At 44.8% G+C, this 27,011-nt stretch overlaps 1 protein-coding gene across 5 annotated transcripts in view; it reads left to right on the forward strand.

Moving 5' to 3' along the window:
* LOC126248916 (formin-binding protein 1-like) overlaps positions 1–27,011 on the forward strand; it is a 379,078-nt gene that overhangs the window by 24,569 nt on the left and 327,498 nt on the right. The gene's annotated exons all lie outside the window — the stretch shown is intronic.

The following is a 27,011-nucleotide window of genomic DNA, read 5'->3' on the forward strand; positions in this document are numbered from 1 at the left end:
AGGCATGGTTCCATCTGTCAGGTTACATCAACAAACAAAACAGCATATACTGGGCTGGTGTAAACCCCAATAACATCCGCTAAACAGCTCTGCATGATGAAAAGATTAGAGTGTGGTGCTTGGTGTCAGTGTGCAACTTGTAACCAGTTTCTTTGATAACCGAATGGTCTCAAAAAAATAGTGACTCCCGATCACCTGACCTAACCTCTCCCCCCACTGGATTTTTTCTTCTGGGATTATCTTTAAAGCTGAGTTTACAAGAACAGGCCACAGACGACTGCAGAACTCAGTGAGGCCATTGCACACGAAATAAGCGACTGGCGTGGTTACACTTCATAGAACGTCGCGGAATATTGAGAAATGAAATGAGTACAGTTGTGCAGCGATGCTGGTAGAGGGCACTTCCAACATTTGCTGGGAGGGCTTTGCATGTATGTGTGTATCTATGTATGTATGTATGTATGTATGTATGTTTGTGACCTCCCAATTGTGTATTATCATCTCCCAAAATTTCAGGTGTGTCCCATTATTGGTTGAAATGTTGTTACTCATTAAAGAAGTTCAGATGTTAAATGAATCGCCCTGTAGATTACTAATGTGCCGTAGTGAAAATCATAGCTTCTTGTGCAGTGCTACAGACTTTGATAATCGGCAAGTGAGTGAGTTTGCTAATAGTGAAAATTAAGAAATAACCAGTATTTATGGGTTGTAGACTCCTCAGATGTAACGAAAACCATTGAAATGACTGTTATACAGAAGAACATCGAACATCTCCTTCAGACACAGGGTGATCACATTCCGGATTCTCTTCGAGCGTTGTCGGGAGCACGTTCTATCTCTTCCGGACACGCCAGCGTTCAATGACTAATAAGCACGAGGCTGTGTGACTCAGCTATACCGGCCAGCCTAAAGGAGACCGTCTGTGGCTTTCATAAACCACCACAGGCGAATGCCCAGGCTGCTTCATTAAGCATATCCGTAGCCAATTGCGTCTCATTTTCGAGCTAGGCGGAGCAGAAAGGCAGCTAATGAAACGACGTCAGGCTGCTTAAGATGTTAAAACCTAGGTAACCAGCGCCATCACTGCAGGAAAGTTCTGATTGAACAGGGAGAAACGGTGCAATGCTCTCACTGGACACACATCAGTGTGCCCAGACATCCTCAAAAACTACTGATGTTTCATTCATCAAATGCGGATAAAATACAGTGACATCATTGCTGATTAAACTTCAGGCAGCGATCATGTCGCGTCTGTACATAGCAAGACTTAGCAATACGAAACACGCATAGTGAGCACATTCCCCCCTCCATAGTTCGACTCGGTAGGCCGGTGCGAATCCTGGGGGTGGATTAATTTTTTTCACTGCCGCTATTTGGCTGTCAAGGGAAGGAGAGAAATGATGGCGTCAAGTTCTTGATCACCAGTCTATCCATAAATTCGGTGGATTACATTTCAGACATCTGCGAAGTGTCTCATGAAGTGAGGGCATGTGACGGTGATCCGTCCGTGTGATCGGAACGTTAAGCTCGGCGGTGACTTTGGTACTATTCGAGAGCAGTAGGCTATGTGCTGGCACCGAGTTTCACCTTCTCCTCTATCATCATCATCCTCATCATCATCCATCCTCATCATCCTGCAACAAGAAAATAGCATTACGCTGTACACGCACCTATTACACACACCTACACTTTACAAATAAACACACGACACGACTCTCACATATCAGCAAGAAAAGGGGTCAGTGCGCGCCAATGAAACACACCCTTTCCGACCAGGCGGCTGAACCCACCCCGTGGGATATCCTAGCCTAATAATACGATCCTATATTTAATTTTAATGAGCACATTCCTTCCTGTTTTTCCTACGTTCTTCCACGAAATTGTGACTTTGCAGGAACCTTTCTAATATATACAAACTGTGAAAGTGGGTATGGTGGTGGTGGTGGTTAGTGTTTAACGTCCCGTCGACAACGAGGTCATTAGAGACGGAGCGCAAGCTCGGGTTAGGGAAGGGTTGGGAAGGAAGTCGGCCGTGCCCTTTCAAAGGAACCATCCCGGAATTTGCCAGAAACGATTTAGGGAAATCACGGAAAACCTAAATCAGGATGGCTGGAGACGGGATTGAACCGTCGTCCTCCCGAATGAGAGTCCAGTGTGCTAACCACTGCGCCACCTCGCTCGGTAAAGTGGGTATGTAAACACGATCGTGATGAGTTATTATTTTGTGTGACAATGTAAGGTACCCATCACAAAAGCAAGAAGAAATGTGCTGAAATATTTGTTCCAATAATGGTGGTTTCTTGACTGTACGGAATATGCTGAAAGTAACCACACGGTAGTTAGTAGTCTTTTAGAGTCCCGCGCTCTAACAAAAGCACCAGATGTGGGGCGGATATTTTGACATCACTGTTCCGCATGTTGTATGTTTTTCGATAATGGGGATATGCTCTAATTAAACTCGTTGTCTCAGGTTACGCTCTCGAATAAAATGTCTGAGTTAACGTACAGACTGTCCAGAAGTTCCTACGCAGCCTGTTCACTCTTTAAGAATATATTCGTTCAAGACAGTTCTGGGACATGGACAAAATGTGTTAATGCGCCGTCGTATACTTTGATAAGAGTATGACTTAGGCACACCTACCTAGTTGTGTACGGCACCCACTTCCGTTGTCTTGATGTAGGCACACAATCGTGACACGGACTTCCCGAGACGACGCAAGCGTTTGGAAGCTATGCTGGTCTATGAGCACCCAATCGCTGGCCGAGATTCGCCAGATCTGGGTCCAAGACGCGTTTACTCGATAGATGGCACCACCAGTAAGTGGTGCTTAACAAGACTCGGGTAAGGTGACCTGGGAAGCGAAACTAGCACTGATATGCCCTCCTGATATTTCTCAAACCACTCTGACGCAAACACGGATCTTTGTCCTACGTGATATATAAGTCGACTGCGTGTTGTAGGCGGACGAACAGGCCCACATGGTCGAAAAGTAGATTCCTTCATCAAGAGACGACGGCAGATTCATGATGTGTTCCATTTCATCAGTTGTAAACATGCTTCAAATGATGGTACCTCCACTACCTGCCAGGTCGGTGACTGGTGGCGATTGATTGCCATTGCCTCATGTTTCCGAAGTACTAGTGTACTGCCACTGATGTGTACCAGCTATTACCGCGACTTATCAGACTGTCTTTGCCTCTAGCGCCCGTGCTAATCGTTGTGAAATGATGTGTGGTGAACAGAGGTTGAAGGCGGTGTTTTTCTTACAACCGTAGTGTGGTGGTGGCGGCTCTGAAAGGTATGGCTGCTCACTGCTTGTGTCGCCGTCCAGCACTTACACGGCGATTGTTCCGCTGCACTGTTGCAGTTTGTTATAGTCGACGGTCAACAACGTACTGTTGCCCTCGGCAGTTTATAGCTGCGCAAGTTTTTCTTACCAAATCGAAGTAGCGACGGTTCGCCCGTGACAGTACCACGTGAAAGGTACTGTGTTTTCCCAATCTCGGAGACTGATGTACTTTAAGTCGGGCAACCACGATGTGGCTTTAGAAAGCATCGCTCCTGCGAAAAGCAACTCGCCATTTTCTCACATGATATCTTGCGAACCATGGATGAAGGGTATCAGACGGATGCCATATTCCTTGACTTCCGGAAAGCGTTTGACGCGGTGCCCCACTGCAGACTCCTAACTAAGGTACGAGCATATGGGATTGGTTCCCAAGTATGTGAGTGGCTCGAAGACTTCTTAAGTAATAGAACCCAGTACGTTGTCCTCGATGGTGAGTGTTCATCGGAGGTGAGGGTATCATCCGGAGTGCGCCAGGGAAGTGTGGTAACTCCGCTGTTGTTTTCTATCTACATAAATGATCTTTTGGATAGGGTGGATAGCAATGTGCGACTGTTTGCTGATGATGCTGTGGTGTACGGGAAGGTGTCGTCGTTGAGTGACTGTAGGAGGATACAAGATGACTTGGACAGGATTTGTGATTGGTGTAAAGAATGGCAGCTAACTCTAAATATAGATAAATGTAAATTAATGCAGATGAATAGGAAAAAGAATCCCGTAATGTTTGAATACTCCATTAGTAGTGTAGCGCTTGACACAGTCACGTCGATTAAATATTTGGGCGTAACATTGCAAAGCGATATGAAGTGGGACAAGCATGTAATGGCAGTTGTGGGGAAGGCGGATAGTCGTCTTCGGTTCATTGGTAGAATTTTGGGAAGATGTGGTTCATCTGTAAAGGAGACCGCTTATAAAACACTAATACGACCTATTCTTGAGTTCTGCTCGAGCGTTTGGGATCCGTATCAGGTCGGATTGAGGAAGGACATAGAAGCAATTCAGAGGTGGGCTGCTAGATTTGTTACTGGTAGGTTTGATGATCACGCGAGTGTTGCGGAAATGCTTCAGGAACTCGGGCGGGAGTCTCTAGAGGAAAGAGGCGTTCTTTTCGTGAATCGCTACTTAGGAAATTTTTAGAGAACCAGCGTTTGAGGCTGACTGCAGTGCAATTTTACTGCCGCCAACTTACATTTCGCGGAAAGACCATAAAGTTAAGATAAGAGAGATTAGGGCTCATACAGGCAGTCATTTTTCTCTCGTTCTGTTTGGGAGTGGAATAGGGAGAGAAGATGCTAGTTGTGGTACGAGGTACCCTCCGCCACTCACCGTATGGTGGATTGCGGAGTATGTATGTAGATATAGATGGCCGCGATCGGATATGTTGATATCGCGGATTCTGACTATCTTAGGCTCGTCTCCTCATGCTGATGACAAGGTCAAGATGACCTCCCGGTCACAAGTCACGCCGTACTTCGTCATTTGGAGTGACGACTGGAGCGCGCTCTCCTCCTTCGCACGCCCCCCCCCCCCCTCCCTTTTCCTTCGCCTCCCTAGCCGCCCTCTCTGACACAGCAGCTGTGTCTAATTCGTGTGTGTACACTATTCGTCCAAAAAGTTTCGAGACTGATTTTATTTCAGGCGTATAAGCGACGTCAGCACAGTAACTAAGGTGGCAGCTTGAACTAAAACTTATAACAGATGTGCATAAGACTAGTCAGTTGTAAGCAGGCAGTGTTAAGTAGTGGACGTGCGGCCGTAGTCTTTCAACGTTGTCGTCACAAATCAGAATGCAGCAACATCTCTAAATGAGGTGCTCAAGACTTCTAGAGAATGTGTTGAGGAAGAGAAAAGCGTGTGCGGAATTTGTCCCGCCCACGTTGACTCCCGAACAAAAACTAGGACGACGTGATTGAAATGCGAAACGTGGAGAACTCCTTTCTGGAAAAAAATCATCACGGGTGTTCGAGACTTGGTGTTATTAGTACGAACCTACCACAAAACGTCGAAGTGCAGAAATTCATATGAGAAGTCAACTCTTTGACGACATAACCGACATTAAAGCCAGTATGGCGCGCGAGTTGAACAACATCCCAAAGGATGACTTTTCTCACAGTTTCACATAGTTGTATGGATGTTATGTGCTGTATAGGCCCTACTCAATTTGGAGTGGGGTGGGGAGAGACTACATAGAACACCTGTAGCATTAAAAACACCATCTAAACGTTTCTTTTATTGTTATTATTATTATTATTATTATTAATCCAGCCTCGAAACTTGTTGGGCCACATAGTGTTCTTAAGGGGGGTAGGACGTCAAACGGGCCGACTTGGAGCAGGAGAGGCACCACAGGAGATTTTAATTTCCAGTGCCTATACTTTTACAAATTCAAAATAGTTTGTCAGTATGACCAGGAAGGATTCAGGATTCACATTCATAGCAGTGAAAGTTCAAAAACATAACAAAATAATTTTTTTTACATGTGAAATTTCATGATTTTTTCACTTAGTATTGGCTGCATTTGTTGCCATAGGTACATTTTTCTTCACAAGTAAGAGAGATTCTTTGATGAATTTTGAACAGCATACAAACCATACTTACAGGTGTATGAAACTCTAGAATTTTCCAAATCTATTAAAAACTATGGTAAAAATTGAGATAATTAACTACAAAATTATATTTTTTCCTAAACATAAAGCTTAAAACGTAAGAGCGCATTCATTTTTCATAAATTAAATAGATTCTAGAGTTTTAGACACCTGTAAGTACGGTTTGTATGCTGTGCAAAATTCATCGACCAGTTTCTCTTACTTATGAAGAAAAGTGTACCTATAGCAACAAATGCAGCCAATAGTAAGTGAAAAAATAATGAAATTTCACACGTAAAAAAAATTATTTTGGTATGTTTTTGAACTTCCGCTGTTATGAGTGTGAATCCTGAATCCTTCCTGGTCATGCTGACAAAGTTTTATGAATTTACTTGTAAAAGTATAGACAGTGGAAATTAAAATGTCCTGTGGTGCCTCTCATGCCCCAAGTCGGCCCGTTTGACGTCCTACCCCCCCTTAAGTAAAATTGGACCTTTTGTTACAACACTGCCTTTGACATTAGGACCAAGCTGTTTTTCACGGCCGACGTTTCCTTGTCGTCGAGAATGACTTGCTGAGTTGTGTATGCTACGAATTCTTCAGTTCAGTCACAAAGCTGTTCCGTTACTCTCCAAGCTCGTATTTTGTTCACTGGCTGGCCACACTGGTAGACTGATGTTCCCAAGCGACGTGATTAGTTATGTTAGTGGACACGTATTCATGACGGGTGGGATTGCAGTCCTTATCCGAACCTTCTGATTGAAGTTTTCTTTGGGGTTCATAAATTGCTTCATGAGAATGCTGGTATGGCCCCCTCTACAGGGTCACTGCAACTTTACTCCTTCATCCTTTCCCAGCCGAGCTAGTATTGGGAGTTTAATGACCTCGATGTCGACGGCATATTAAACTTTTAACCCTCATTCATTCATCTGATGCGGAATAGTGTAATAGGTACCGAATGGAGGACATGGGGACAGAGAGAGGGAGGTTCAAATGGCTCTGAGCGCTATGGGACTTAGAACTACTTAAACCTAACTAACCTAAGGACATCACACACATCCATGCCCGAGGCAGGATTCGAACCTGCGACCGTAGCGGTCACGCGGTTCCAGGCTGTAGCGGCTAGAACCGCACTGCCACTCCGGCCGGCAGCGAGGGAGGATTGGGGATACATGTTCGTTACTTAGCCTGCTACCTGCATGTATGCTTTTCAATTTTTTTTCACCTCGCCGACTTCATGAAAATAAAACCTGGAAATGAGGCGAAATTGTTTGATATTGCTTTCAGTCTATCGGACCGTTTGGTCACGCCGGTCCCAACATTAAGATTGGTTACCCAGTATACCGAGACACTTGGGAAGAGAGGACTTGGACCGTGGTGTCGAGGTTGGTCCGTGCGGAGCGTAACAGAGCGTGGCCTCCTTGCGAGGGGGGCGAAACTGCGCAGACTGTCGACGGCAGCTGAGAATGCAGGCTGGTTGCTTTGTGGCACGCGCGCAGCGGCCGGCCTTGGAGGCGCGGCTACCCGCTTTGTTCGTTACGCGCACGCCTCTTCCGTGTTCCGCAGCTGCCCCGTGCAGAGCACCGAGCTCCAGTTCTGGGTTTTGCTTCATTTCTACGGGCGAAAAATATTGTAACTTCCTTAACGCAGGCGGATGCGGAAGAACGTGTTCCTCTCTAGCAGCAGTCGTAGGTCACTGGGAGAACGATAGGTCGAACACATGGCCGCAGCTATACCTACATCATTGAGGGACAACTTGTATGCTCTGAAGATCGAAAATCTCCTCTGTAGGTCTCCACATGGACTCTGCAAACAACCATAGTGTGGAACCCAGCTAGTCATACAGTGTAGGCTTTCACTGCTGACATTTACGTTATTTGTGATATTTGTTTTGTGGCCATTAAGCCGTGGTCCAAGGCATATTTCTCTTCCTAACGTTTCGTCTTCCAGTGCTGGAGAGGAGACATCAGAAGCTATAACGACTCAGAATCTCAAACAAGCTTAGTACTGGAACACGAAACGTTAGGCAGATAAATATGCTTTAGACCACCGCCTAAACCAGGAAAACAAAAATCACCCCTAATGCAGTTAGATGTGTTTGTCCACGAAACCCAGAAGGCAGTGGATACCGGCGCTCAGGTTGATGCTGTGTTCTTTGACTTCCCGAAGGCATTAGGTAATTTTCCGCCCTGTCGCATAGTGAACGTAGTACTAGTGTGTGGAATGTCAGACAAGCTTTCTGACCGGACTCAAATATTTTTGTGCTATTCTTAAAGGAGAGAAACCCTCAGACGCAAAATTAGCTTCAGGTATGCTCTAAAGGAGACATTTACTGTTTACAATATACAAAGTAGTCAGAAACAATTTGAAAAGCTTGTAAGGGTGTTGCAGGGTAGGAATAAATCAGAAAAAATTATATACGCTGCGCTGTTTCCGAGTGAATCTGCATTGAAGTTAGCCAGTCAGGCCGTTGCGTGCGAAAATTCAAGCGTCCCGCCAGCTACAATTAAGTACCAGTTGTTCGGATAGCGTGGGTGATGGCGCACAAGACTAATCAGCGTTTGTCTTGGGTTCGATCGTTATTACCGTTCCATGTTCAATTTTTGTATTGCTCTCTTGTTTGGTTTTAGGAAACGAAACGAGGAACACATTTGACGACACCGTCTCTGGCGGGCCGCTTGGATATGCGCGTGCAGCGGCCTGACAGGCTAACTTCAATGCTAATTAACTCGGAAACGGCGCAACATATCGAATTTTTTTCTTAGCAGTTATTTCTGAGCGCAACCTACCCTGCAACACCCTTTCAATCTTTTCGCACTGTTTCTGACCGCTCTGTATGTAAATGACCTATGGATAACTTCGGAAGCACTACGAGACTGTTCGCACATGATGATGATACTCAGGGTGTCTCAGGAGGAATATTTAATATTCAGGGGTGTGACAGGAACGATCATTCGAAGCAGAAAAAGTGTAGAAAACATTGGGCTGTAAGGTGCATGCCTTAAGATTTATGAGCATTGATTTTACTTTTTACTCGAATTTACTTAGTCTTTCTCTATGCCAAAGTTACGGAAAATGCTGGGATGATTCCTTATACAATAGCAGTGCCGATTCGTTTTGCTATCTTTGTCCAGCTTGGCTTGCATCCAGTCTCTATTCGACCTACAGATGCTCCCTGGCGTAATAACCTCACCTCTTGCCTCTAAAAGATCATAGATATTTCTATACGTTACGAACAAAATCATTAAGTCCCATTCTGCTGACCACTATGGTCAGTGTGTTTATATAAGAAATATTGATTTTCACTGCTGTGATTAGATGTTGAATGCAATCAGTTGGCTCTCACCGTGCTACAGTAAGGAGACGTCACTAATACAGAGAGGCTTCGACTTAGAAGTAAGTAATTCTGATAAAATCAACAAAATTCAAATTATTGTACAAATGTACATTATCACCGGCAAAATAATTTATAAGGGCACTAACCATTTGTATTCTAGATTAAACTGTATAAACGGAATCGTGGAGTTACCTTCTAAGAAGGAACCCGAGAAGCTGAGATGTTGATCGGCGTGCTGAGATCGATGAGGTCAGAGAAATCTGCTACACGGCGAAGCTCGTACACGCCACACTCTACGAGGAGCGGGGGAAAAAAATTGCCTTGGCAGCATTCTTCCAGAGGACAGCGTCCGCATCAAGGAGACACGAGGCTCGATCGATCGCGTGAAAGCCGCTTTGCCGAGAACTCGGCCGGCTTACCAGAAGCTGTTGCTGGGGCAGCCTGATGCGGCATCGCCGCGTGCCTTGCATTAAAACCCACGAAATTCCAAATATTGGTGACATGCGGTTAGAACTGAAACATTAGCCACACAATTCGACCAGCACAATATCTTTTTGAGTACTACTTCGTTGCTAATTTAGACATTTCTTAATTTCCTTTCGAACGCGTAGGTCGCCTGTTTGCAGATTACGTTTAAGTCAACGTAGAAAATCCATAGCTGCCCAGCGGCTAAATTCATGTGAAGGTGCTGCTTGTCTGCGCGTATATGTTACGCTATTTTGCACTTTCATCCAAGCTAATCCTGGCCTAATTGTCTCGTATAAAGTGAAATACTGATAAGACATAAAATAATATTAGGCGCTGCAGTATTATTGTACACAGGGGACTTGCTTTCGTTTCCTATTGAGGAACTCGAGTCTTGAAATTAATTAAATGTAAGTGTATGTAACCAGTGCAACTGGAACTGCACGTTTCAAAGAATGGAAGGATATCTATTTGTGTGGGTATGTCATCTCTTTCTTACTGCTGTGTATCGACGTGCGTCATGTTGTGCCCAAAGTGACATGCGGTGCGTTAAGGCTGCCAGGTACGTTTCACTCTTCGTAACGACGTCACTGCTCAATTTCTCAAAGTGTTCAGGCGTAGCGAGGTTCGAATACACGTCAGCTGTCCTGATCCGAATGACGGGATGGTTCCCTCAGGGCAGTCATACTTTTCTTCCCACACATTTGTCTGTCGGAGCTAGTGCTGCTTTCGATGTGGTAACGCTGACTTCCAACTTCGTATCTTCTTACCCTGTACGGCCTAAGTAGTCACCAGCTAAACCAACCTGTGTACATCTGTTGAAGGTAATGCTGATGCTTAACTACTGTAATTGTCATTTTATGAAACCATCTCAACAGTCTGTAGATGGTGACGACGTACACCAGTAGAGGGTACTGCAGGAGGAAATTGGAGGGAAAAGTTCGGACGACATTGTGTATTCAAATTTATGGGGAAAAAATGAGATTGTCTTGTTGAGCGAACCTGTTCCCTCATTCGCTTCTAGTTATCAGAGAAACTCAAATTAGGACGACTGACATGTATTTGAACCTTGTCACGCCAAAGAACTCAGTTTGTTTCCCGGTAACTGATGTGATATTTCTGTCGTCTGAGACTGGAATTGGAATATGTAGTCGCTTGGAACCGTCTGCGATGTCGCTCTCGAATAAAAGTGCAGAGTAGTGGTTCGTAACCCGCTGTCGTGGCTGCGCGGGAGAGAGAGATGGACACGTTCGCAGTTACCATGTGAGAAACACAACGGAGCGGGTGAAGACTACCGATATGGTGATTTAGTGATAGTGTAGCGAGAAATGAACAAGAAAAAGTAAGGCTTTTGTCGCTTCGTTGACGGACTGCGTTGTGGTAAAATACATTCCTCGATAGCAGTGGACTTCTTCGAAACTATTGTTTTCGTGATTTCGATCCTCTGAGGTGGTCGTAGTAGCGAGGCAAATATTGAACTTCACTAACATTAGGCAATGAACACAGGTTTTTTATACAGTATATTGGCAGCTAGAGAAGGAACAAAACCTAGAGCAGTTTTATGTGACATCTTGTGTTATGGCTAACTCCACGCTGATAGTAAGATACTGCTTGGCTCTGTAGGGAAAGACACTTGCTGGAAAGAGATAAGCCGTTTAACAGAAACTGCTATTTCATTTACCATCAGGAGCAGCGAGCTTCAAATTCCGTCTGACCATCCAGATTTATTTTATGTATTTTTTTTTTTTTGTGGTTTTCGTAAAATACTTAGGGGGACACCGGGATGGCAGACGGCGACGGTCGATTTCTTTCCTTACTATTGTCCAGAGTTTGCGCTCCATATCCAATGACCTCGTCGACACTACGGTAAATCGTGAACTTCGATTTTCGGTTTCTTTTTGGCGGCTATTGTTCACTTGCCTTCGTTGATACATCGGCTACAATAGGACATGTCTGTGTTTGATTTTCAGTAGTTAAAGGTGTTCGGTTTTGAACTGATGTTACCTTGTTCGCTGTATAGGATAATATGTGCTACTACACAGATGACGTTTTTGTTTGGTTTTAAAATTTATGGTTAAATATACTTATTCCTCTTTCTCGCAGACATCATTTGCTTTAAGATTTTTTGCGTTCTTAAATTCTTGGCGTAACATATTTATTTCTAACGTGCTAATTAGCCACAGAATAGGAAATTTCGATCTTGGTAAATTGGGATTGCCAGTTCGCTTTCACGGGCCTAGTTCCCTACTCCGACCAGCCTGATTGTATACTCGTGCTAACGAATGATCAGCCAAGTCTCCGATTCCACCTAAAATAACCATTTGACGTATAAAATTAAGATGGTGAAAATAAGGTATTGTTTCTAAGGTTTTGGTTCGTGCGCAAGGTTCAGCAATGAAAAGACGGGGGAATAATTTGCATAATATACAAAATGGCAAAGAAGTCATCGAACTTAAATTCTAAACATCACTGTATGGTTCTGCTGATATTGGTGTGTCGTTCTCTTCTATCGTACTATGAAACGGCTCACCCAGCCATTTTTAGATGTACTGTAGTTGATGTACACTCCTGGAAATGGAAAAAAGAACACATTGACACCGGTGTGTCAGACCCATCATACTTGCTCCGGACACTGCGAGAGGGCTGTACAAGCAATGATCACACGCACGGCACAGCGGACACACCAGGAACCGCGGTGTTGGCCGTCGAATGGCGCTAGCTACGCAGCATTTGTGCACCGCCGCCGTCAGTGTCAGCCAGTTTGCCGTGGCATACGGAGCTCCATCGCAGTCTTTAACACTGGTAGCATGCCGCGACAGCGTGGACGTGAACCGTATGTGCAGTTGACGGACTTTGAGCGAGGGCGTATAGTGGGCATGCGGGAGGCCGGGTGGACGTACCGCCGAATTGCTCAACACGTCGGGCGTGAGGTCTCCACAGTACATCGATGTTGTCGCCAGTGGTCGGCGGAAGGTGCACGTGCCCGTCGACCTGGGACCGGACCGCAGCGACGCACGGATGCACGCCAAGACCGTAGGATCCTACGCAGTGCCGTAGGGGACCGCACCGCCACTTCCCAGCAAATTAGGGACACTGTTGCTCCTGGGGTATCGGCGAGGACCATTCGCAACCGTCTCCATGAAGCTGGGCTACGGTCCCGCACACCGTTAGGCCGTCTTCCGCTCACGCCCCAACATCGTGCAGCCCGCCTCCAGTGGTGTCGCGACAGGCGTGAATGGAGGGACGAATGGAGACGTGTCGTCTTCAGCGATGAGAGTCGCTTCTGCCTTGGTGCCAATGATGGTCGTATGCGTGTTTGGCGCCGTGCAGGTGAGCGCCACAATCAGGACTGCATACGACCGAGGCACACAGGGCCAACACCCGGCATCATGGTGTGGGGAGCGATCTCCTACATTGGCCGTACACCACTGGTGATCGTCGAGGGGACACTGAATAGTGCACGGTACATCCAAACCGTCATCGAAACCATCGTTCTACCATTCCTAGACCGGCAAGGGAACTTGCTGTTCCAACAGGACAATGCACGTCCGCATGTATCCCGTGCCACCCAACGTGCTCTAGAAGGTGTAAGTCAACTACCCTGGCCAGCAAGATCTCCGGATCTGTCCCCCATGGAGCATGTTTGGGACTGGATGAAGCGTCGTCTCACGCGGTCTGCTCGTCCAGCACGAACGCTGGTCCAACTGAGGCGCCAGGTGGAAATGGCATGGCAAGCCGTTCCACAGGACTACATCCAGCATCTCTACGATCGTCTCCATGGGAGAATAGCAGCCTGCATTGCTGCGAAAGGTGGATATACACTTTACTAGTGCCGACATTGTGCATGCTCTGTTGCCTGTGTCTATGTGCCTGTGGTTCTGTCAGTGTGATCATGTGATGTATCTGACCCCAGGAATGTGTCAATAAAGTTTCCCCTTCCTGGGACAATGAATTCACGGTGTTCTTATTTCAATTTCCAGGAGTGTATAATCGTACCCATGGGGAATTAATAGTTTCTCACATACGTAATCATTTCCAGAAGTGTAAATACCAGAATTGTCTTTTGAATCGGTATGGGAATGTAACGTGGCCCTTTAGATTTATTTTACACGCAACCACCAAGCCACGTAATAACAAGTTAGTTGTTCGCCTGTCTCATGTTTAGAAGGTTCCTCTAAATCGCTATAGAAGAATGCCAGGACGGTATCTTGTACCTTTTTTTCCGCGTCCTGTATGTGTCTACATGGGTAAAATGAACAATATGATTACAAAAACTGGACAACTTTAATTTAACCTCTTCTGTGTGGTAACATGGTCGAAAATCACATTTCTTTTTCATAGTTATGATTGTTTTTTCATTGAAGTTTCGGGCTTCCTTTTTAATTTGCAGTTCCACTAGTTTCTGTTGTACGTAGTTTCATCTTGGTATTTCAGCCTGTCTGACTGTATAGTAATGTTCAGTCGTTCCTCTTCAAGGATACTATAGCCGACGTCTGTCATAATGGTGACCGACCTCCTTACAGCTCTATTGTCGTTTATTTAAGCTTTGTCTGGTCCCGGCCTTGGCTTGCAGAATGAAGTTTACGAAACATTCATATGCCCTGGCTCGGGTCCAATCTCCACTGGTGGTTGCGCCTGTGTCAAAGATATGCTGTCGGCGTCCCAGTCATCAGACACACAACATCCGTGTTCGGGAACAAATATTCAGGAAAGGAACAGTCACACTGTTCTCGAGGCGTTATTTCACTGCCACAGTAATTAAAAAAGTTACCAAGATGTGTGAAGGTCGCATTCTGAGACCTCACCAGAAAGTCACATTTCAATGAAATGACTTTGCGTGTTTTTATACTTTGGTCGTAAACTTATAGTCAGCATAAGGATCTCTTATTCTAAGACACATTAACAGCTGTAGCACACGCACAAAATTTTTCGAGCGTGTAGATTATTACGCCCAAAACTGGATATTTCTTGCTCTGTCTGCGGCTTGCACTGAATTGGCCCATCAACAGCGTATTCAACATAGATTCCCGCCGCATCCGTTATAATGCTTGAAATCTGAATACACGTTTTGTGCGAATGGTGCTGAGTTAGTAGTACTGTGAATACACTTAGCTTGCAGTTGCTAGACCGTGTTGGATGTAATTATTTCTGCAACTGGTGCTACAAAGTTTCCGTTTCCTTAAAAATATCTCAAATTTCGAATTGAAGTCGAAGTTTAGACTTAATCTTCACATTATTAATAGTTGTGAATAATTTAATAAATCTAAATTTGTAGTAGGTATTTGTCACATTTCGGCATAGAGAAGTGGCGGCGGCGTGCAAGGTTTTTGTACGGAAGTGCCCACGTTCATATATGGCTGAAATTTGTTAAATCTGCCTCATTTGAGCGGATGAAGGACTAAAGTTAATAGAGTGCTATGTTAGACCACGAAACTTCGTTCCTCAGAAATTAACGGTTTCGATGGTGTAGATGTGTAGAGGGCATCTGTCTACTACATGCGGACTGAACAGACACCCGATATGAAAGTTTACCATTTAGTTGTATGTAGTAAGGAGCTGTGAAGAAAGGTCGGTGCCTGAATTACTCTAAAAAGCTATGTAAAAAAAGTATGTGGTTGTTAATTGATGGGTGCTCTATACCTCACTTTCGCTGATCAGCAATACGGCAACACTTGCCGAAATTTTTTATCGTTATTGATCAAGTCCCTCAGTCTTTGTGGTGGTATGTCAACAACTATTTTGAAATAATTGATGGTGATTCGGTACCAGAAAAACGTTTTAGCAATAAAATTCACATTTACTCACAAGGGTCTTTTATGATAATTCCCGAGTAAAGGAAAACCCCTTTCTTCGTGGAACATTTTTTAAAATTTTTGTAGCTCGAGTTGTGACTATCGCCGCGTTGGCAAACCATTTAAATTAAAAGCTTGCTTTTTCCTTTAACAACACTCCCTTTCTAAATACGAACGCTGTAGGCGAAGAAACTGCAAGATGTTGATTCTGAATTAGAATTAAATTAGGCCATTTTCTAGTATTTTATGGATGATTTGTAATAGTAAATTTTGTCATGTATGTTGTTGCTCCTATGACTCCACGTTATGCTCATAAAAATACACAGATAATACTGCTCACATATGCATCTCTTTCGTGTTATTGTCGCGCGAATCTCGATAGATTTTCTCTGGTTGTTTTTCAGTATCTATAGAAAGATGAAGTACATAGAGAGTCAACGTATTGCATATTGTAGTAGCTGTAGTGAGATTTTCACATTGCATACGAACTACAGAAATTTGTTTGCCGTTCATTTTTGTTAGGTACAAATAAAAACCAGTAATAAGTTTTGACTGGACTCGCATTCGGACGTCGGTTCAAATCCACGTCCGTCCATTCTGATTTACGTTTTCCGTGGTTTCCCTAAATCACTTCAGGCAAATGCCGGGATGGTTCCTTTAAAAGGGCACGGCCAACTACCTTCCCCATTCTTCCCTAACGCGATGGGACCGATGACCTCGTTGTTTGGTCCCCTCCCACAGACCGACCGACCAGCCAACCAAGAAGTTTTATTGTAATTAATACAGTTCCGTGAAACATGTGTCGTTGTATTTTTGACTGCCCTTGTGTGTGGACACACTCGTGAGCATGACGTAATCTACTTTCATGAATACTATGGTCTATGTTTGGAGGAACATCAAGGACCATCCGGAAGAGAAACAAATGAAACAAGGTTTAAAATGTGTGTCAGTATTGTAACTGGCGCGTTGGCGCAATGGTGAAGGTGGTGGTCTCGTATTCGGGAGGAGCAGGATTCAGCTCCCCGCCTGGCCAGCCTGAAGTATGTTCTACGGAGTTTCCGTAAATAGATTGAGACAAATCCGGGATTAGTTCCCCTAGAAACAACACTGCCGATTTGTGCGTTCACTCGTGTCACTGCAGAGCTGTGCTCACTCCCTAATGACCTCGTCAACAGGACATTAAACTACAGTTTTCCTTTTCCCTTCATTGTGCCTTTTACTCGTTTGTCTCCTATTATGCTAAGACACGCCTACACTCTACAGAAGACCAGCATGTACATCGTATAAGTGGAGAGTTTCACTTGTATGGGAAAGGGTGCCGGGAAAATTCACCCGTATACTTCAACGGAATGCTATTTTTGCTTCTGAAGCGTATAGGCCTATACTGCGTGTAGTAACCACATTGCTTGTTGCAAAATTTGTCTTTTCTGCAGGAGAGCGTTATCGGAAACTTGTTGACCCAGCAGTATCATTCATCTGCGTTTACCACAAAGTTTTTAAATCAGTTCTGGTGCTGTCGGCCTCACATTGGAGTGCACGGCAGACTGTGCATATTGTAAATTCTTGCTACTGTATGACTGCAACTAAACGGGGATCAGTCGACTGTTTCGGTGTGTGGGAAGACTAGCGGTTGTTCATGTAAAATGTTTACTTCCAACTCTTATGTCACAATCGTCCAGATTTCTTAAATACTAAAGGCTATCTACAGTTCATACAAAATTTCAAGACTCTGGCGGAAATAGCGAGCGGAAAGGTGTTGGAAGCTGTGGGTATCACCTGGCCTTTAACTTTCTCAGAAGATGTATGACGAGTTATCGCTGTTGACTCTAGCGGATGCTCTATAAGGGAATTGAGACTGCAGACAGACGACCCTCTCCGTATCAAGTAGCAAATATTACTCAGACTACAGTTATCTCGGCAATTCACTTTTGATATCAATAGATAAATTCAGTAGTTTTCCTGTATATTGCGAAATAGAATAGGGAATCAAATGCTAATAAAAAGAAGACCACGAAGAACAATCATTGCACGTTGCAAGTACGTTTATTAAGCTCACGTGGAGATGAACTGCTTGTCTCAGTAGTTCGTGCTGCTAATTAATACATACATTTTAGTAAATTTCAATATTCATAAATGAAATCCCAGAACCTTCCAGAAATTGCAAATCTTAATGATAAATAATTCCATGAGATGGGACTCTAACTCTGACGTTGCCAGCCAGTGGCTATAACCGCTATACTAATAAGGACGGCGTACATCACGTGGCAGTATTTTCAACGGTGTATCGTTTATCGATGAACGAGATTAAATCGTGTTCTAGCCAACCCGATTCAGGTTCTCTCATTTCCCTAAACAATAATTCTCATGTAGATGTCGAAATGATTGTATCGAAGATAAATAGTTTTGACAAAACATCAACAGCCATAACAAACTTCCGTAATTGTCTTCCGAGTCTGACAGTTGTTGCATTCTGGTATTTTGTGGTATAGTATCTCCATTTAATAATTTTTATTTAATTAAACTTCGACCATTGTTTCTCGAGCTAGTCATTACGTGATGATTTGTTTTAGGATTTCCATCGCAGTTGATAGATCCAATTTCGTGCGCACACTATTTCAACGGCAACCGTCTTCTCCGGGCGTTTAGTGACCGAATTGTGATGTATTGTTGGTTTCCCGCCTATGTTTATAGCAGAGTTGGACTCAAAGCACTAGCCGTGCCTTTTAATGCGCACTGTGTTTTCTTTGCCCATTCCGTTATTCCCCTCGGGGTCTCCGGCTCTGATGAATGAACTGGTTGGCGGGTTCTTAATAGATTGGTTTCCGGATCCTAGGAGTTAGTAAGCTGAAACCTTCGTCGCATTTTGTATGGTTTTGCCAATATCCTTATTTGGATTGACTCCTTAATTATGCTGTCTTAGAACGTTGGAGCCCCGCACCATTGTGCTTATGTTGCCATATCTCCTTTCGTGATTATATTTGCTTGGTTATTTCATGTCGTGCGCAGAAACTGAAACGTCATCTTGTATGGAAACGAGAACTTATGCCATCAGTCAAATCATGTCCATTATAATTATCCGGGCTGTTATGCCGTGGTCGGTTGATGAATTCTGAGGTGATTCCCAACCGACCACGGCATAACAGCCCGGATAATTATAATGGACATGATATTTCCGGTCGTGAAAGTTTACATTTTAGTATCATCAGTCAAATGTTAGAAATCACAAATGTATTTTCTGTCCAGTGAAAAAATGCTAGCGGTACTTGACCGTTCGGTAATGCATTGTCCCGTTAAAATCCGTTGTCGAATCCTGGTTGAACCGTCCTGGTGTGACTGATCTTTATCGTGTCTAAATTGTAGAGGAATTGTCATAAAAGTCGATGAATTATTTTGTCTGAAATGACCACGCTGTTCACACGCAATTTCATTTTAGTTACTCTTGAGTTTTCGACATTTGCTATTTATTCATACAGCCTCGTATATAATTCATTACACTATACGGACGCGCAAAAATTGGAAGGCGCTAATAAGCTCGTTGTTATTGGAAATTTGTAAGTAAAGACGTGATATTTAGCCATTTGTACCTATCACTGTTCTCTCGAAAAATCAGAAAACTAGGCGAAAAGATCAAGATTCCGTACGTAAAGTCCTCTACGATGATCACTTTCTAGCCTGGGCTCTGGCGGTAGCCGTAAGGAACACAAACCAAAAGGAAAACCACAAGATTATGTAACGGTTGTGGAAGCGTGATTTGCGTCATGATATGCATTCAAATGAAAACTTTTTTAATCTAGAGCTAAATGAAAAGAATACAAGAATACTAGACCCGAGTCTTTTTATTGTAGTATCGACACACAGATTAATTTAAGTGATTAAATTCTAAGTGTGGTAATCATTCATTGTCTTTTATTGCCGTCTTCTGAAATACATGTCTTGGTTTCATTAGCTAAAAGTACATGGGACCATCCTTTGCGCAGGGATTACCACGAAAATGTAAAAAGACTATGGTCGTGGGATCTCTGCGTAGTTGATGGAAGATTTATGAAACAGCTATCTTTTTTATTCTTGTTAATAACCTAGCGATTAATTGGAGCAATGAAATGAGAACTGTTAGTACACATGAGCAACTTTCAGATTGTGGTTTTCCATTTGGAATGTATCTAAATGTTTATGACGTACTTCCAAAACAAGTCTTCGTAGGTCTTTCTCACGTATTGGATTAACGTTGTTTTCACTGCTGGTAACAACAAAGAAACGTACGAATCGTTACCTCCGATCAGTTGGGTAACCACTTCTTATTCAGTTTGATTTTTCCTCTGAAGATTAGTTGTAATTCACTCATCGTTGATCCTCTAACTAATTATTTTGGAGAAATAATCTAGCAGCAATTATTAACATGTTTCTTACACTAAACTTTTATGACTAGGAATTGCCTTGCTTGGACCGAGGATTTTAAAGACGGGTGCTTGAATATGTTTACCCGAGGAGTCAAGAATGTGTTAATCTTGTACCATGACACACAACGGCGACCACGGAAAACGTGAATAAATATGGCCCCAAAGTGTGCGGAACCACGGATCGGCCATCTACGAGCCAGCACTTTACCCCCTGTCTGTCACCTTAGTGCTGGACACTGTTACAGATTAATATGAGCTCTTTTGCAAACAATAGGCTTACTTGTGCGGGTACAGCACGATGACTGGCTACTGGGCAACGTTAGGTGACGTGAAACACAACAAAAGAAAACACAAACATCGCTTGAACAGTTGTTTTGGTGTTCTGTTTTCTGTTCGACTCTTATTTCAGCCCATGTCCATGTATACGCTAAACCTTTTATCAGATGGGGGATAAGTTCTATTTTTGACGAAAACATCCCGCAGCTCCACCTGCTAAATAATTAGGAAAATGGCTAAAGTAGCAGGTGTTATTCGTATGCTTGGGAAATTGTGTTGCAGACAGCACTCTATGTTCATGCTTTGTTAGTGACATTTATGTCGTATGACACAGTTTTACCCCAGAAATGACAGAATGGTTTTCGTCGAAACGTCATTGTTCAAATTAAAAGCCACTGATACGCTTTATTTGCTAAAAAATGCGATACATTGGAGTCGGTAGCGCAGAATTGGACCAGCCGCCGATATGGAGCACGGATTCAGCACGGGCAAGTGTCTGTAAGATGGTGGAGCCCGTAAGCACAGCACCAGAGGTCGGCATTCCTCACTGAACGTCATTGTGCGCCTGTCTATGCATAATGGCAAGCATCCTGTGCCGGAACACGTTCGAAGGCCAGTCGGGATCTTAACGAGCGCACCACCGCTTGGGCTTGACCAGCTCCATAGCTGTGTTGCATATAATGGCTAAGGAACAGACTTGTTACAGAGCTCCTCGGCTTGAGAATCTGACAACATTCACACTAGTTTGAATTGTGGCAGTATAAGGCTGTTGGCCCGACGAGAGCCACGAGGTCTTTGATGTTTCACCTACCTGCCCACGACATTTTTAAGAGACTTCTTCTGCATTCTACGTAACACCTTTCCACGTCGAATGTTTGTTTACGGATATCAGATCTAAGAAAATAAAATTACTGATTTATTTTTTTCTGGCTATACTGGTAGAAATTCGCTCGCTGTGTGTACGTTCCTTTCATAAAAGGTAAAGCTGCCATCAGCCTGAACGTTGATTTGAAGACCACAGAGTTTTGCAAGGCACGGTTGTACTGGTGGCGGTATGCCCTTTTTCCTTCGACCTTCTGACTGACATAGCCAGCCAGTTGTTGGAGGGACCTACAGGTTAACGTGCACTCCAAACCGCAGTAGAGTTGTGTATACTGCACATTAAAAAACATTTCCAGTGTTGAAAGAAGTGATGATCACACAGAAATCCTAAGGCTTAACGTGGATCGAACCCGACACCTGTAAATCTATGTAAATCTGCAGGCTTTCGTGGCCGTTGTCACTGAAGTTAAAATCTTCTGGGTTATTAGGCCGCGTCATGTTTCTTCTAAAATGTTCGACGTTTCGACCCCTCTACTGGGATCTTCCTCAGGATCTTTTCGTGTCTACTACTGCTAGAACACTGTCAGAGACGAGTGTCGCGTCCACTTATGAAGGGGGAGTTTTCTGGCGTTCGTGCTGGAGTAGAGATAGTATTGGTTAAAATTCATATGGCTACCATTGGTGGGCCACAGTCATAGGCTAATGTAGAAGGGGCGTTGGTAGCTCATCTCCTTTGGATACCATTGGCAGTAATTGTCATTGGACAGAAAGGCACTATTCCAAACTTATGCTGGAGAAAAGGGTTATTGGTTGGAATGCCTGCTACCGCTGTTGGTTGGTCGTTATCAGTGGCTAGATTCTCTGACAGTGTTCTAGCAGTAGTGGACACCAAAAGATCCTGAGGACGATCCCAGCATGAGGGGTCGAAACGTCTATCATTTTAGAAGAAACATGACGCGGCCTAACAACCCAGAAGATTTTAACTTCAGTCACCTTTAAATCTGTAGTCCAGCACTTAACTACTGAGCCACGTACACTATTTGATCAAAAATATCTGGACACGGGTACGTTGTGTGGAACTGACAACTAGATATTACGAGAAGTGCAACCGTCAGTATAAAAGGAGGCGGGGAGTATTGTATGGCAAGTAGAGAAGCAGTAACAGCAGAATGGGTCGTGTTAGGAGAGCTCAGTTACTTCGAAAGTGGACTAGTTATTGGTTGTCGCCTGAGTAGCAAGTCCACCAAAGATATTTCAACCTCTTAAAGCTGCTGAAGTCAACTATTGGCGTTATGATTGGGAAGTGGAAACGCAAAGCAACAACCACAGCTTATCCGAGACCAGGCGGACAACATGTATTGACGCACAGGGACATCCGAGCATAAAAAATCGCATGTAATCAACTGAAGGAATCAATCGTGAGTTCCAAAGTGGTATGAGTCCAGCTAGTGCCACTGATGGTGCGTAAGGAGTTAAAAAGAAAGGGATACAATCATCGAGCAGCTAGTCATAAGCCACACAGTTCTGTAGTTGGTTGGGTTGGTTGGGACACCAAACACCGAGGTCATCAGTCCCATCGTATTGGGACATTACAAGAGAGGCGTTGTGCATCACAGTGAGATTTTCTATTGACATTTCGGGATAGCACTTTTCAGGAGGATTCGGACAACATATTACTTCCCCCAACATACATCTCGCGTATTGACCTCTAAGGGGAAATTAGTCAATACAAAGGATTACTAACAATCGTTCTTCCCTCGCACTATTCACGAGTGGAACAGGGTTGGAGAGATCAATGATGGTACCGAAAGTACCCTCCGCCACACACCATTAGGTGGCTTGCGGAGTATGATGTACTGGGTGATCAAAGAGTCAGTATAAATTTGAAAACTGAATAAATCACGGAATAATGTACACTCCTGGAAATTGAAATAAGAACACCGTGAATTCATTGTCCCAGGAAGGGGAAACTTTGACACATTCCTGGGGTCAGATACATCACATGATCACACTGACAGAACCACAGGCACATAGACACAGGCAACAGAGCATGCACAATGTCGGCACTAGTACAGTGTATATCCACCTTTCGCAGCAATGCAGGCTGCTATTCTCCCATGGAGACGATCGTAGAGATGCTGGATGTAGTCCTGTGGAACGGCTTGCCATGCCATTTCCACCTGGCGCCTCAGCTGGACCAGCGTTCGTGCTGGACGTGCAGACCGCGTGAGACGACGCTTCATCCAGTCCCAAACATGCTCAATGGGGGACAGATCCGGAGATCTTGCTGGCCAGGGTAGTTGACTTACACCTTCTAGAGCACGTTGGGTGGCACGGGATACATGCGGACGTGCATTGTCCTGTTGGAACAGCAAGTTCCCTTGCTGGTCTAGGAATGGTAGAACGATGGGTTCGATGACGGTTTGGATGTACCGTGGACTATTCAGTGTCCCCTCGACGATCACCAGTGGTGTACGGCCAGTGTAGGAGATCGCTCCCCACACCATGATGCCGGGTGTTGGCCCTGTGTGCCTCGGTCGTATGCAGCCCTGATTGTGGCGCTCACCTGCACGGCGCCAAACACGCATACGACCATCATTGGCACCAAGGCAGAAGCGACTCTCATCGCTGAAGACGACACGTCTCCATTCGTCCCTCCATTCACGCCTGTCGCGACACCACTGGAGGCGGGCTGCACGATGTTGGGGCGTGAGCGGAAGACGGCCTAACGGTGTGCGGGACCGTAGCCCAGCTTCATGGAGACGGTTGCGAATGGTCCTCGCCGATACCCCAGGAGCAACAGTGTCCCTAATTTGCTGGGAAGTGGCGGTGCGGTCCCCTACGGCACTGCGTAGGATCCTACGGTCTTGGCGTGCATCCGTGCGTCGCTGCGGTCCGGTCCCAGGTCGACGGGCACGTGCATCTTCCGCCGACCACTGGCGACAACATCGATGTACTGTGGAGACCTCACGCCCCACGTGTTGAGCAATTCGGCGGTACGTCCACCCGGCCTCCCGCATGCCCACTATACGCCCTCGCTCAAAGTCCGTCAACTGCACATACGGTTCACGTCCACGCTGTCGCGGCATGCTACCAGTGTTCAAGACTGCGATGGAGCTCCGTATGCCACGGCAAACTGGCTGACACTGACGGCGGCGGTGCACAAATGCTGCGCAGCTAGCGCCATTCGACGGCCAACACCGCGGTTCCTGGTGTGTCCGCTGTGCCGTGCGTGTGATCATTGCTTGTACAGCCCTCTCGCAGTGTCCGGAGCAAGTATGGTGGGTCTGACACACCGGTGTCAATGTGTTCTTTTTTCCATTTCCAGGAGTGTAGATAGAGAGGTCCAAATTGACACACGTACTTGGAATGACATGGGGTTTTATTAGAACAAAAAAAAAAAAATACGAAAGTTGAAAAATGTCCGACAGATGGCGCCTCATCTGATCAGAATAGCAATAATGAAGACAAAGCAAAGATGATGTTCTTTACAGGAAATGCTCAATATGTCCATCATTCCTCAACAATAGCTGTAGTCGAGGAATAATGTTGTGAACAGCACTGTAAAGCATGTCCGGAGTTATGGTGAGGCACTGGCGTCGGATGTTGTCTTTCAGTATCCCTAGAGATGTCGGTCGATCACGATACACTTGCGACTTCAGGTAACCCCAAAGCCAATAATCGCACGGACTGAGGTCTGGGGACCTGGGAGGCCAAGCATGACGAAAGTGGCGGCTGAGCACACGATTATCACCAAACGACGCGCGCAAGAGATCTTTCACGCGTCTGAAAATACAGATTCACTAAAAGCGCCTTTTCAGGTAACGTCAACATGCTGCGACTGCTGGCGTATCTGATTCTCTCTCTCATTACAGCTCCTTTTATACACGATTGTCATGCGCAGTCACTGACGTTTTCCTGTCCAGCGCCATCTGTCGGACATTTTGTGAACTTTTTTGGTTCTAATAAAACCCCATGTCATTCCAAGCATGTGTGTCAATTTTTTCCTCTCTATCTACATTATTCCGTGATTTATTAAGTTTTCAAATTTATACTGACTTTTTGATCACCCGGTAGATTGGGGAAGAATAGGGAAGGAAGTCGGACGTGCCCTTTCAAAGGAACCATCCCAGCATTTGCCTGAAGCAATTTAGGTAAATCGCGGAAGACCTAAATCAGGATGACTGGACGCGGGTTTGAACCGTCGTCCTCCCTTATGCGAGTCCACTGTCTTGACCACTGCGCTACCTCGCTCCGTCTTTTGTAGTCAATGCTAAGCGATGCTTGAGATGGCGTAGAACGACGCCACTGGACAGTGGATGACTGGCAACGAGCGATTTAGAGAGATGCATCACACTGTACCTCGTGTCTATCCGATGGAAGAGTTTGGATTTGGTGAATACCTGGGAGAAAGCTACCTATCATGTGTAGTGCCTACAGTGATATACGGAGGAGGTGGTGTTGCAGTATGGAGTGTTTTTCGTTGTTAGGGTGTGATCCCTAATTGCGCTTCAGAAAACTCTAAATGGGAAGGATATGAACCCAGTTTACATCGCTGTTACCGCGTACAGTAGAGGAACAGTTCGGAGACTGCTTGTGTAACCATGGCAACACACCCTGTTATAAAGCAGCATATGTGAGGCAATGGTTTGGGGACAGTAACATCCCTGAAATGGACTTGCCTGTCCAGAGTCTCGACCTGAACACAGTGGAACATTGTTGGGAGGAGCTAGAACTCGACTTTCCCCCATTCCCCAACGCCCATCACTGCCTTCCCTCTTTTCGGCTCTTGAGGAAGAAGGTGCTGCCATTCTTCCAGGAACCTTCAGGCATCTCACTGAAAGTATCCCCAGCAGAGTTTAGGCCGGTGGACACATCCCAAATTAATGTCCACTAATAGGTGTTCTGATACTTTAGATCGGGTATTTTATAGCCCGTTTATTGCAGAAAGTTGCAACACAAACGTAGTGTTAAGTCTCCATTTACTTCTATTTCCTGTGGATTTTAATGCCAGTGTGAATTTTCACGCTCAGATTTATGGTAGGTAATAGAAGGGTGCAGAGAAGTTGGTCGGTTTTCATAATAATAAACAGTCTTAAAGGTGTGAAAACCTTCAGAACTTATTGCTTAATTGCAACGCCTACAGAAACTGAAAAAGCGGAAACTGAATTGGCATCCATACATGCGTTGCGTACCTTTTCCATAGGTTTTTGAAGTTCTTCCATGCTCACGACGTGAAAATTCTTCGCCAAAGGTCGTAGCCGATTCTCTGTGGAGATACTGTTAGGCTTGAGTGTGTGCCACGTTCTATGGCACGATCAGTTAAATGCTGTGCATGTCAGCATCAGCTGCCCCGAAGCTTGGAAGCATTCACAACGCACCGCAGCACATGTAAATGCACTGCGGCGCTAAATTCTAGCGGTAGGCCGCTAGCGGTTCGTGCTTTACCATCCCATCCTCTCCCCCAGCACACTCTCCCACGTATACAGCAGTGCCAATATTCTGTAGTACCGTCATACCACCGGCGACTAAGAGGGACTGGAGCAGAGAAATAGAGGGCTGGTCGGACTTTTACCCTATTCATTATTACTCTGACCACAACAGATGCTGCACACAGATGTTATTAGCGCCAGCCGTTGGGAGAAAGGCACGATTACATGTTACCCAACAGCAAGAATTATCCGATGAGTCACTCGTCCTATCACCACAGTCGCCTGCAAGATAGTGACAGTTCATTCCTGAGGCGTTATCTTAGCAAGTTTTTCGTCCATTTTGTGTAGCTAGATATTGCTCGTGGTGCCAGATTAATGAGTTTGAGATCCCTTATTCGATATGACTTTGCTATTACATACTAAGCTTCCGATGTTCCCCTTCGTTCTTTTAATAAAGTTTTTGCACTGACGAGTGCGTATGCTCTTCGTGAATGATTGTGTGGCCGTTAATTATTATAAAACTTGTATGGCAGCAGACTTCTAAAAGGCATAACAGCG

The sequence above is a fragment of the Schistocerca nitens genome, chromosome 3, assembly GCF_023898315.1.
Source record: "Schistocerca nitens isolate TAMUIC-IGC-003100 chromosome 3, iqSchNite1.1, whole genome shotgun sequence".
Classification (NCBI taxonomy): Eukaryota; Metazoa; Arthropoda; class Insecta; order Orthoptera; family Acrididae; genus Schistocerca; species Schistocerca nitens.